This window comes from Triturus cristatus, chromosome 2_2, assembly GCF_964204655.1.
Source record: "Triturus cristatus chromosome 2_2, aTriCri1.1, whole genome shotgun sequence".
NCBI classification, from domain to species: Eukaryota; Metazoa; Chordata; class Amphibia; order Caudata; family Salamandridae; genus Triturus; species Triturus cristatus.
The window spans coordinates 60,124,182-60,136,118 of NC_140582.1; positions in this window are offsets into that span (position 1 = coordinate 60,124,182).

An 11,937-nucleotide genomic window follows, 5' to 3' on the forward strand; every position below is an offset into this window, starting at 1 on the left:
GGAGATTTATGATAATTTAGACAGAGACAGCGGTGTTATTTTAAATGTGTTGGTTAATATGCATCAAACATGTGAGCATTTGCTAAAAGAACGTAGTGAGTTGAAAACAGAGCTAGTTGATGCCCAGTTTGAAAATATAACCTTGAAGACAGAATTAAACGTGTACCAGGCTCTGAAGCTGTTTACTTTGACCAGCCAGAATGATTCAGATGTGATAAATGTAACAGAGGATGCAGTCAGACTACGAGCTACACAGACAGTTTTTTTTTTTTTTTTTTTTTTTTTTGAAACCGTTTATTACAGAATCCAAAAAATATACAAAGATGGGCCTACAACCTTCAGGCCGGCCGCTAGCAAACAGAAGGAGCATGTAATACAGACAATAGAAAGCACGCTGCGGCAAAAGGGAATTCACAGGAGTTGAAAGAGGCGTTGGCAGCCACACCATCCGGACCCCACACGACGGTTTCATTTTTATATAAATAACAACAAAAAACAAGTCCACAAGGCAACCCACAGTCGGAAACAACAGCATGTGCTCCCCTAGGGGGGGGACCCCACCGATTCATAGGAATATCGAGGGGGGGAATAGGTCAGGACGGGGACTAAGTAAACTCATTGCCCAGAACCGGGAAGACAAACAGGCTAAGGAGATGGGGCCGGTGACGGATCAGGCAGTAGCGGCGGGGTACAGGTTCCCCCACGGTAAGCGTTCCAGGGGCCCCATACTTTCACCCATGTCCCAGGCTTACCTCTCGCAACATACACCACCTTTTCCCGAAACATACACCAATCCATGTTGTCCTTCCACGCCGAGACAGTCGGCGACCTCTGGGAACCCCACAGTTGCGCAATGTCACGTTTGGCCACCATATATCCCAGAGTCGCCCACCACGTCTGCGGCACTGAGTAGTCGGCTCCCATACATTCAAAAGACATCTCCTCGCCTCAGGCAACAGCGGCACATGCGCAACTACCTGCAAAACCTCATGCACACCACGCCAGAATCGCACCACCTCCGGGCACTCCCACAGAATATGGAGAAAGGTCCCCAAAGAACCACACCCACGCTTACACAACCCGTCCACAGCATAGCCCATACGCATCAGCCTCGGCCCCGTAACATAGACCCTATGGAGTATCTTGAGCTGGACGAAGCGAAGGCGGGCCGGTATGGCCACCTCTTTCGGGGAGGCCACCGCAGACACCCAGTCCTCGTCATCCAGCTCCAATCCATCAGCCCCCCACGCCTCACGAAGGCCGGTCAGCAGTCCCGAACGGTCATTGATGAGCTTTTTGTAAATTAATGAAATCGTGCCGTCCGGGACATGCCCATCTAGCACGCTATCCTCCAGAGGGGAGTACTCCGGGATGGAGGCAACGTCCGGAAATACAGAGCACAACGCATGACGGATCTGCATATAACGAAAGTACTCCCTGTCCTGCAGCTGGAATTCTGTCTGCAGCACATCGAACGTTTTGAATCCCCCCCTCATCCAGAGATCGCCCACCCTGCTGATGCCTATCATGTCCCACTTCTCAAAGCCCTTCGAGGTCCACAGGGAGCCCAGCCGCTCAGATGCGTATAGTGGCGTCGCCCGGGTCAAGCGATCCTTCCACCCCATCGCCACGTTAGCCGTGTGCCACACCCGTACCATGACCCTCGTGAGGCCCGTCAGCCGCGCGTCATGCGAGCTAGAATAAAGCGCCCGATTATAGTCACCACCCGGCAGTAACATTTTATCCATCTCAAAGGCCGGGTTTAGGGCGGGCCCGTAAAGGCCGTGATTGATCGCAGCCAGCTGGGAGGCCCAGTAATATCGCTTGATATCTGGGAGGGGAACCCCCCCGTCGTACCACGGGAGCGTCAGCTTCGCCAGGGCGATACGCGGCCTACCCTCCCAGAACAGTCGGCGCTGCAAACTCTCCACCTCGCGAAAGTAGCGCGCCGGGACAACATCCATTGTGTTCTGCAAAGCATACAGGAAACGTGGCAGCGACATCATCTTAAACAATGCCGCCCGGCCGAGCGGCGAGAGCGGCAAGCGCCTCCAACGCGCGACGTCCTCCTTCAGGCGCTGGAGGGGGGGAAGCAAGTTCTGGTTATATCGGGCCTCCGCGTCCAGGGTAATGAAGACACCCAGGTACCTAAATCCCCGCGGGGCGATCTGGATAGGACAACCCCGCGGAAGGATAGGATCCTCCCCAGAGAGGACATACACACACGATTTAGCCCAGTTGATGACCAGGCCGGAGTTGAGGCCAAATGAGTGCAATACATCAACCAGTACTATCAGTGATTTACGTGGGGAAGCCAGGAACAGAAGAATATCATCAGCGTAAAGAGATATGCGGTCCTCATACTCGGGGGTCCATCGGAGACCACGAATAGAAGGTTCCCACCGCAGCCACTCCGCCAGGGGCTCCAGGGCAAGCGCGAAGAGGAGCGGTGATAATGGGCAGCCCTGCCGCGTGCCCCTGCCCAGCTCAAACGGAGCCGACACTCTACCGTTCACAACCACCTGCGCCAGCGGTCCCGAGTACAACAATTTCACCCAACCGATGAATCCCGGGCCAAACCCAAACTTCGCCAGTGTCGCCCAAATATATGGCCACTCAAGTGTGTCAAACGCCATAGTGGCGTCCAGGGATGCCAAAATGGCCGGTTCCCGTATAAACGGGACACGCGCGAGCACCCCATGCAAGCGCCGCAGGTTAAGCGCAGTGTTGCGATGGGGGATAAAGCCGGACTGATCCTGGTGAATCAAATCGCACACCACGCCAACCAGCCGATTGGCCAACACCTTGGCGAGAATTTTGGGCTCCGCATTCAGCAGCGAAATAGGCCGGTAGGACGTGACCCGGTCCCGCGGCCTCCCCTCCTTGTGAATGACCACGATAGTAGCCAGACGCTGGTCTAGCGGGAGGGAACCCGCCGAACGGGCCGCGAGAAACATCGCACGGAGATGCGGCGCCAGCGTATCCGGTCGCAGCTTGTACAATTCGATGGGAAGACCGTTAGGACCCATGGCCTTGCCGGAAGCGACCGAGCGTATGGCGAGGGCAATTTCTTCAGAGGTTGGGGCGGCATCCAACGACACTCTGTCCTCCTCCGAAAGGGAAGGCAGCGCGATATCCCTAAGCAGGGCATGGGAATCCTCTTCCGAGCGGGAGGACACCGGGGAATACACCCCACGGAAATATTCTGCAAAGCAATCGACTATTTCTTCCTGTTCCGTGACACACACACCATCCAGTTTCTCAATCGACGGGACAACTCAACTCGCTCTCTCCTTTTTATCCAGCCACGCAATCAATTTCCCAGCCTTATCACCCACATCATACAGTCTCCCCTGTTGCTCTCTACTGAGGCCCCTGGCCGCCTCTGTGACGAGGGCCTTATAGGCCGCCTGCTTGAGTCGGAGAACATGTAATTTGTCATCCGTCACCCCACATTCGAGGTCGCCCTCCAACTCAGTTATTTCAGTTTCAACACGGGTCACCTCCTCCCGCTCGCGCCTCCGGGAATGGGAAATAAGGGACAGGGCATCCCCCCGAATCACCGTCTTAAATGCCTCCCATAGCGAGACCGCAGATGACACCGACCCCACATTATCATCAAAATATCGCTTAAGGGACTTAACCAACTCTGCGCGAATGGTGAGTCACGCAGGTACCAGGGATTAATCGGGGCCACCCTACCCTCTCCCCTCGGGAGAATATCGAAGTGCAATAAGAGCGGGGAGTGGTCTGAAATACCCCGCGCCAAATGGCGCACCTCCCCGATCCTCCCCGCATGCGCCGCCGGCACCAGGACATAGTCTAGTCTTGATAGACTGCCATGGGCCCCGGAATGAAAAGTGTACTGTTTCTGCGTAGGATGTTTCAAACGCCAACAATCCACCAGCCCCAAGGCATCCAATAGGCCAGACAACCACGCTTGGGCACGGGGGAGATCCCTAGGGGGGTGACGGTCCTCAGTTCCGGAAACCACAGCGTTAAAATCCCCCCCAACCACCAGAATCCCCTCCGGAAGGCCAAGGAGGAGGCGCCCCAGATCCGCAAAGGTGGTCGTCTGCAACCCTGGCGGGACATAGACAGAAACAAAAATAATCACTCTGCCCTCCATTCTACCCACCAGAACCGTGTAACGTCCCCTGTCATCATGGAGCACCTCATCAACTTCCAACGGGAGCGAGGTCTTGGCCATGATGCCCACACCCCTTGAACCCGACGTGAAGCCCGAATGGGCCAGAAGGCGGTAGCCCCGTCGGTTCATAGCACGAAAGGAGTTGCCAATGAGGTGTGTCTCCTGCAGAAAAACTATGTCAGGTGAAATTCGTTTCAGGAACTGCAGGACCACACCTCGTTTTATCCTGTCCCCCAGTCCATTAACGTTCCAGGACAAAAGACTCAGTCCCCTACCCCCCATCATAAACGAAAGCAATCACTCGTCCCCCTGAGAGCACTTTGGAAATAGCACGACAATACTTTTGCCTTGTGGTACAAATGAACAACACCCCACCCCAACCCAACCGCCCCAACAAAACTCCCCCCTCCCTGCACCCCTGCATGAGCCCGAACAGCCCCCCCAACTTGCAGTGTGCCTGTCGCCCCTATATAGTTGAAACTAGGTAAACCCCCTAGAGGAGGAAAGAGTACCCCTTCGAGACCCCGCACCACCTACAAAGGAGGGAGAACGAGTACAAAAAACGAGAGACCCTAAGCTTGGCCGAAAGCGGCAGCATCTTCGTCCAGAGTGAGTCTCAGTATCAGCACCTCAGTCCCGGTCCAGTGGGCCTTCTCCTCCCGCAGCCCCCCCCCCGCCATCCCGATCCCGACCCCCAGACAAAGTGTCCAGCCAGTCCCCGGCCGTTTCAGGACGGTCAAAAAAGTGAGTGCGACCATCCAACTCCACCCGCAGCCTGGCCGGGAAGAGCATGGCGTATTTTAAGTTCATGTCCCGAAGCCGCCGCTTGACGCCCAAGAAGCTCAGTCTCTGCTTCTGGACCGCTTGGGTGAAGTCAGGATAAAAGTTCACCTCCATGTTCTCCAACTTAATCGGCCCTTGCAGTCTGGAGGCTTGCAGAATCGCATCCCTGTCCCGAAAACTAAAGATACGGGCAATAAGAGGCCGCGGAGGGGCTCCGACCTTCGGCCTTCCCCCGGGAACTCTATGAGCCCTCTCCACCGCAAAAAATTTACTCAGTCCCCGAGGCTGGAGATGGGTAGTGATCAGGTCCTCCACAAAAAGATCCGCCGCCGACTCCTCCCGTCCCTCAGGTACTCCGATGATGCGGATATTATTCCTCCGGGCCCGGCTCTCTGAATCCTCCAGGCGCCGATCCATGAGCGCACTCGCCTGACGAAGCCGGTGTACCTCCGTCTGAAGGGCCGCCACCTCAGTCGTGAGGCCCGACGCGGTGTGGGCCAAAGAATCGACCCGGTCGTTGGTCTTCGAGAGATCAGCTCAGACCAGGTTGACCTCAACGAGGACCGCGTCGATTTTATGCGCTAACGTGTCAAACCGCTGGCCCACCGAGGCCTTCATCTCAGCAATGGCGCCCATGACGTCTTGCAGAGTCAGATCTGTGGGCAAATCCGGGGCATCCGGGGGGCACTCAGAGGACTTGTACGGTCCACCGGGAGATCCCTTTGGGAGGGTGTAGCGGTCCATGATGTTGGCCTGATGTGCGGCGCCAAGCCGGGTCGACTTGGCCTTCAACCGATCTCCATCTTGTTTAGTGGCCATCGTCGCGGGTCTCACACCCTCACCAGCCACGCAGTAAAAAGCGAGCAATCAAGGCCACGAGCTCCGGGGGGCCACCCCAGGACGGCGGAGCGGGCCACAGCAGGCAGGCAGGCAGGGTCTCCCAGCGAGGCCACCCCAACACCAAGAGCGCCGCGATCCCACCTGCAAAGACAGCAAGGGGGCGCGAAAGTGAAAGTGAAAGTGCGGGGTACGCGACTCGCCAGGCCCAGCCCGCCGTTGTTGTTCACTTTGCCACCGGGTCGCCCCCAAACGCGAATCCGGGGTCAGGAGAGAAGTAGGCCGCAAACTTCAATCGGTGTTCACTCCGGCACCCGAGGTCCGATTCGAAGACGGGAAACGGGTACCACCTCGGCTCAGGCTCACCGACACAGTTCCCTCAACCGATGCAGGATGAAGTCAGGATAAACGTAGGAGGTTGCGGAGGTCCTCGGGAGCCTCGCACCTACGCGGCCATCTTGGTTGCGCGCTAGGCTCCTCCCCCCCACAGACAGTTTTAATTAATTCTTCTGAGGAGGTTTTTCAGCCAGAAAGGAATGTGCAGGAAAGTAAACAGACCAACGGTGAGTTACTTCACGAGCAATGTGCCCTTTTTAGTTACAGAGCAGTTCAGGGAGAGAAAGGGTCACTTTTAAATTCAGATGCTGGACAAATGCAGATGATTTTGTGCGTTTGTGCACCAAAAGATACTGGACAGAACAGAGTTAGAGAAAATGTGGTTTGCCTATGGGAGATTGCAATGGTTATTAAGTGGCATGTACAGACAGAAAAACAGTTTGCACAGGATTTAATAGAAGGTCCTGAGGTGGAGTTTGAAACACAAGATTCCCCAGTGAAGGTGCCCCATGTTACAAAGGAAATTAATTTAAAACAGTACAGAATGCCAGATGGGCGTGAAGAGATCAGTGAGATCATGCAGGGCTTGACAGACTGAGGTGGTGACCCTAATTGTGTAGCTGGTGTGCACATATGATAATTCTTGGCGCATGACAGTTGATTATTATTAACTGAACAAATATATACCTTCTTTGACTGATGCTGTCCCAGATATTGTTACAGAAGTAGCATGGGACTTGATTTGTGACTTCTGATATTACCAATGCTTTTTTCTTTTTGATATGTCAAGAGCAGTTTAGTTTTTTAGTGTTTTTTCATGAGGTGATAGACTAATAACAGTTAAGAATTTGCTTGAATTAGTTAGACAGAATGGGGGTGCATTTTTAGCTTAAAGAATGTGAAGTTTTGCTGGAGGTCAGGAGAGGTTAAAGCTGTTTTTCCTCTCAGACATGTAAAGAGTTGTCTGGGAGTGGGTGCACGTAGAAATCTGGCACGCGGGAAGAAATTAAATACACTGTTGGTGTTTCATTTGAAAGCGTCTTTGAGATTGATGTTTGGGAGGCTTGCAATGAGATCATCCAGCAACGCTGAGAAGAGTTCAGGCTTTCTGTGAAGTCTGAGGAGGAATTCCTACGGGAGGGGTCGTCCCAGCTCCTCTCCCCAGTAGACAGAGACAGCTTCTTGGAGATAGATGTCTGGGAGGCTTGCAAAGGCGCAGGTTCTCCTCCCCCCCCCATGAGGAGAGTCGCAGAGCAGATAGGAGCAGACGAAAGTTGGCAGGAGTGCAGAGCACTTCGACCTTGAAGGAGATAAGGTGCGAGCTAGAGACAGCAGAGGAATCTCTCCTTGTTATGTTTGGTGAGGGGCCAATTGGTGTCCGCAGAGATTTGTGAAGGGGTCAGCACCTGTGAGGGGTGCAGTGAGAGAAGTGAGAGAAGGAGACTGCCCCAGCCCTTCTTGCTGTGTATAGAAAGAGAGAGATTTTACCAAGAATTCAGAGGCTAAAGCGTTGATAGAATTCTTTGATACTTCCCCAGAGCTAGAGGAGAGCTATGTAGACAGAAATGAAAATATTATATTTTTAGAAATGTATAACAGAAAAAGTGTGCTTTTGAAAAATGTTTTTTGCAAGAAGAGTGATGCTTGTTTCTTTTTCAGATTCGCCCAGTTCTCCGTGTGTGAGTGGGACTGCCTTCTCCTGTGTAAGTGGGGCCCTCCCTCTCCCCCCTCCCCTTCCCCCTTCCTTCCCCCCCCCCCCAAGCCTGGAGTGATCGCCAGACCAGACGGTGGTGGCTGATGCCTGTGGCTGACCAGACTGGATTGGGTCCTCCCTTGTCAAGGAGATACAGATGCAGATATATGCCGGAGAGCATGATGGACCGCTTCTTTCCAAGCAAAGAGGGATCAGCAGAGTGTGGAACTGTTTCATGAAGGCTGTGTGTCTTTCACACAGGGTAACTGCTTGTGTGACTGTGAAGAAAAAAACAAAAGAGGGAACTACAGGATGTGCTTTGCCAGAACTGTTTTATCAACGTGAAGTTCAGATGCGATGGGAGATGGCTCTGTGTTTTTTCACACAGAAGGACTGTTTTTGTTTTTAGGGATGGAGACCAATAGAGAAGCTTTGCTGCAATCAGAGTAGATATTTTCTGAGTTAGTGAATGAACAGGAAAACCTGTTGCTGTTGCTACAATATATGAGTTTGGCAGTGGAGTTTCCAGTTTAACCATTAGAGGCATTAGGAGCATTCAAGAGCTTGATTCATTTCTTTTGTGTATTCATTTAACATGTATCCAGAATCCAGATATCTATGAGCTATTTCTAGATGCACCTGAGTTATTGCTTTTACATGTATTTAGGGAATGCAGTCTTTATTTGCTCTAAAGTGATTATCATATACTTTTGATGAGTTTTTCAGTTTTGCAATGGAGCATTTCGATCATAGTTGCTTTTTAGTCATGATTTGTTTTGAATTATGTATTTTTGTGTAGTCACTTCAACACATGAGTTGCTGTTTCAACATGTGCTTTTTAGTAGTTGTGCCTTTTAATTTAGAAATGTGGTTTTCAATGTTTTTGCTTCCATCGAGATATGCAGTGCTTCAATGATAGTTTTGTTTTTCAGTTATGATATACGTTTGCTATTTGCTTTGCAATGATTCAATTTTTGCGGTTAAGAGATGCAGTGCTTCATTACATATGTGAATGGTGATGATCAAGGGTCATGGGGTGCAATGTAGTGAATCAGCCACTTTTGTGGTCTGACACCCTATGATGACCCTCAACCACCACCATTCTGTACTGACTTAAGTGTGTTATGTTACCTTAGCCTTAATGTAGGATGGGTTTGCATATGCCTGCTTTTCTTCTGCCTTTTAGTGGAATAGTCTTTCCAAGAATAGAAGGTATGGGATGTTGAGGTGCAGTCTTGTGGGTGGTGGTGCACACATGTGCTCAATGTTGTATACTGAGGGATTAAGTGTATAATGTTATTTGGGTTAGGTGAATTATGACTTTGACCTATTGGCTTTGACGTGGTCTAATGTCATTCTGCCTTCTGACTTTACCTTGCTTCAAACTTTTCTGTGTGCACAGTGGTGCTTGTAAGTTGTGTGGATGAGAATTATAGGTGCTCCTCTGTGTGCATGGCTTAACTAACTCCATTTTCATGCTGAAGCCATTTTCTGTGCCTGCACGAAGAAGAGGGCATGTTTTGCTTTCCTCCTGTTTTTCGCATTTTTCTGACTAGAGAGAACTGGTTCTTATCAGAGGAATGTACATGGTTTGACTCGTAGCCATAGCAAAGGCCTGATCAACCGTTGCTGTGACCTTAGAGCAAGCTGGTGCGGGCTCTCATGAGAACGAGGGGGCGGGCTTGCTAGAAGCTTCGCTGTGTTTGAATGTGTATTAAAAAGGGGAGTCTACACTGGCCTGGTGGAAGTTCATCCGTGGAGCAGACGTGCTGTCACGGGAGAGTAGAGGCTGGTGTCACCTCTGAGCTTCACCCGGTTCAAGCAATGGACTCCACTTGAACAAAGTGGGGTGAAATGATGGAGCATTAGGTGAGGTGTCTCTGCTACTAACTGTCGCTTGATTCTTTTCTGAATTCTTTCCTTTCCTTCTTATTTTCTGATTCTTATATCTATACATATATATTTCTAAATATATATTTGCATTGATTGTGTTTCAATCATACTATTGATATGTTAGAGTCTGCTATGTTAGGTGCATTTGGCTTACTGTGTGGTGCTATTTACAAATAAATACATCCCAGATATACCAATTCGTCTTTTCCTTATAGCAGGAGGTGTGGACTCTTCTTGGCCAAGTATTCTGTTGTAGAAGGATGGGTGAATTCCCTTCTAGCAGGTAATTGTGTTATAGGAAGTTGGTCTAATCTAATCCTGGCAAGTGATGTGCAAAGTCTGTGTATATATTGTTTTCTTGCCTTGCCTTTGGGGGAGTGTTGAAAGTTTGCCCACGTTAGGAAGTGCTGTGTATATGTTATATTCCATAAGTTTGGAACTGATATTCTCTCCCTGGGAAAGTGACGGTACATTCCTTGGTCCAGGGGAGATCTAAAGTTTGTCATTACAGTCACCGACTCCGTCGCTGGCTCTAGATCTTGATGGCACCGAAGACTATACCGTCCGCATCTCGCACCGCAACCCTGGTCTCACCGTGGACGACGACCGACGCCGCAGTCACCGAGCCACTGCTTGCACCATGACCTGTGGGCACCGCAGTCTGCACCGCCTCGCTTCACTTTTACATCCTGGTCTCACCGACGCTGTTGCTGCTGCTGACTCGACACCCGTCACCGCATCGTGGTTGGGGGCACCGCTCATAAAGTTTCCCGACGCACCGCCTTGTCCACACAGCCGTCTGGGCCGACCAACACCAGCTCCCGCAAACTGGCTCTACCACCTGCACCGCCACCTGCCAGCACCGCATTGAGCACCGTCTCTCCCTGCACCGTAAGCCTTGGTCTCACCGACGCCATCTGGACGATCATCACCGAGCCCCTGCATTCACCGAATCGAGCGGACACCACGCCCTGCACCGCTTCCATTTTGCAACGCAACCGCAACGGTTGCCACGACCGGCTCGCACCTCTGTGTAAGCCGCAAAGAGAAAGGTACTGTTACCTAGTCTGTTCACGCTTTTGCTGGCCCGTATCAACACGGTCGGCTGGATCTGTTAGACTCTGTAGTTTTCAGCATCGCGTTAGCCCCAAACGGAGCTACCGACTTGTGCGAACTGTGATTTTGAGGTATTTCTGCAGTTTAGAAGACATCTTGCAAAGTATCTATTTTTCAAGTACTGTATTGTGGATTCTTTATCATTTTTGGTTTTGTTTTGAGTATATCAAATATTGGGTATTTTTCTAAGCTGGTGTGGTGTCCTTTTGTAGTGCTTTCACTGTGTTACAGTTGGTTATGTGCAAATGCTTTACACACTGCCTCTAAGATAAGCCTGGCTGCTCGTGCCAAGCTACCAAGAGGGTGAGCAGGGGTTATTTTAAGAGTGTAACTCCCTTAGCCTGACTAGGAAGAAGGGTCCCTATTTGGACAAAGGTACAAACCCTTTCCAACTTCTAACAATATCTCTTTAATAGGTGCGTACCCTAACTACAGTTAAATAGGAATCATGGTGGATGTCCTAGAAATCAATGTTTCACACATCCACTGCCTAATGTCAACGTACTCCAAAAGGTCCACAACTTACTTCGTCAAGAGAAATGTGCCAGCATAATCACCTCTTGTCCCTGCTTCCATCGTTGATAGTAAAGAGAGGCGTACAAGAGGCCTCTTAAATCGACCGCTCTGGTTGTTGCTCACTGGTGGATTGGAGCTTCATCGTGACACAGTACATCATGTGACGGAGCGTGATGACGAGTCTGCCTCCCTGTGGGTTTCTGAGAGTTGTAGTTTAAGCCGCTCAGGTAGTTTTCGTCGAATGTACGATTTTTATCGGCTGCAAGTTGATCTAAAAGGGCTATTGGACACAGTCTTTTTCCTAAAATGGCGAAAGGAGGAGAAAATAGGTGACAGTGCCTGCAAATTTCTCTTGACAACGTAAGTTGGTGTCCTTCATTTACAAATATTTGGATGACATAGTGTGGGAAGCCATCATACACTTGTGACGTTATGTGTGAACTACATGTGAATGAGTATTGTGGTGACCTGAGAGTGACTTGCACACCGAATGGGCTCAAAGGACCCTTGATGTTTTCTACAATACGTAGGAGTGCAGTAATAATACTAAGTAATAACAAGCAATATCCTCCAGTTTTAATTGTTGTTGAATATTCTAAATGTTCAGGTACAC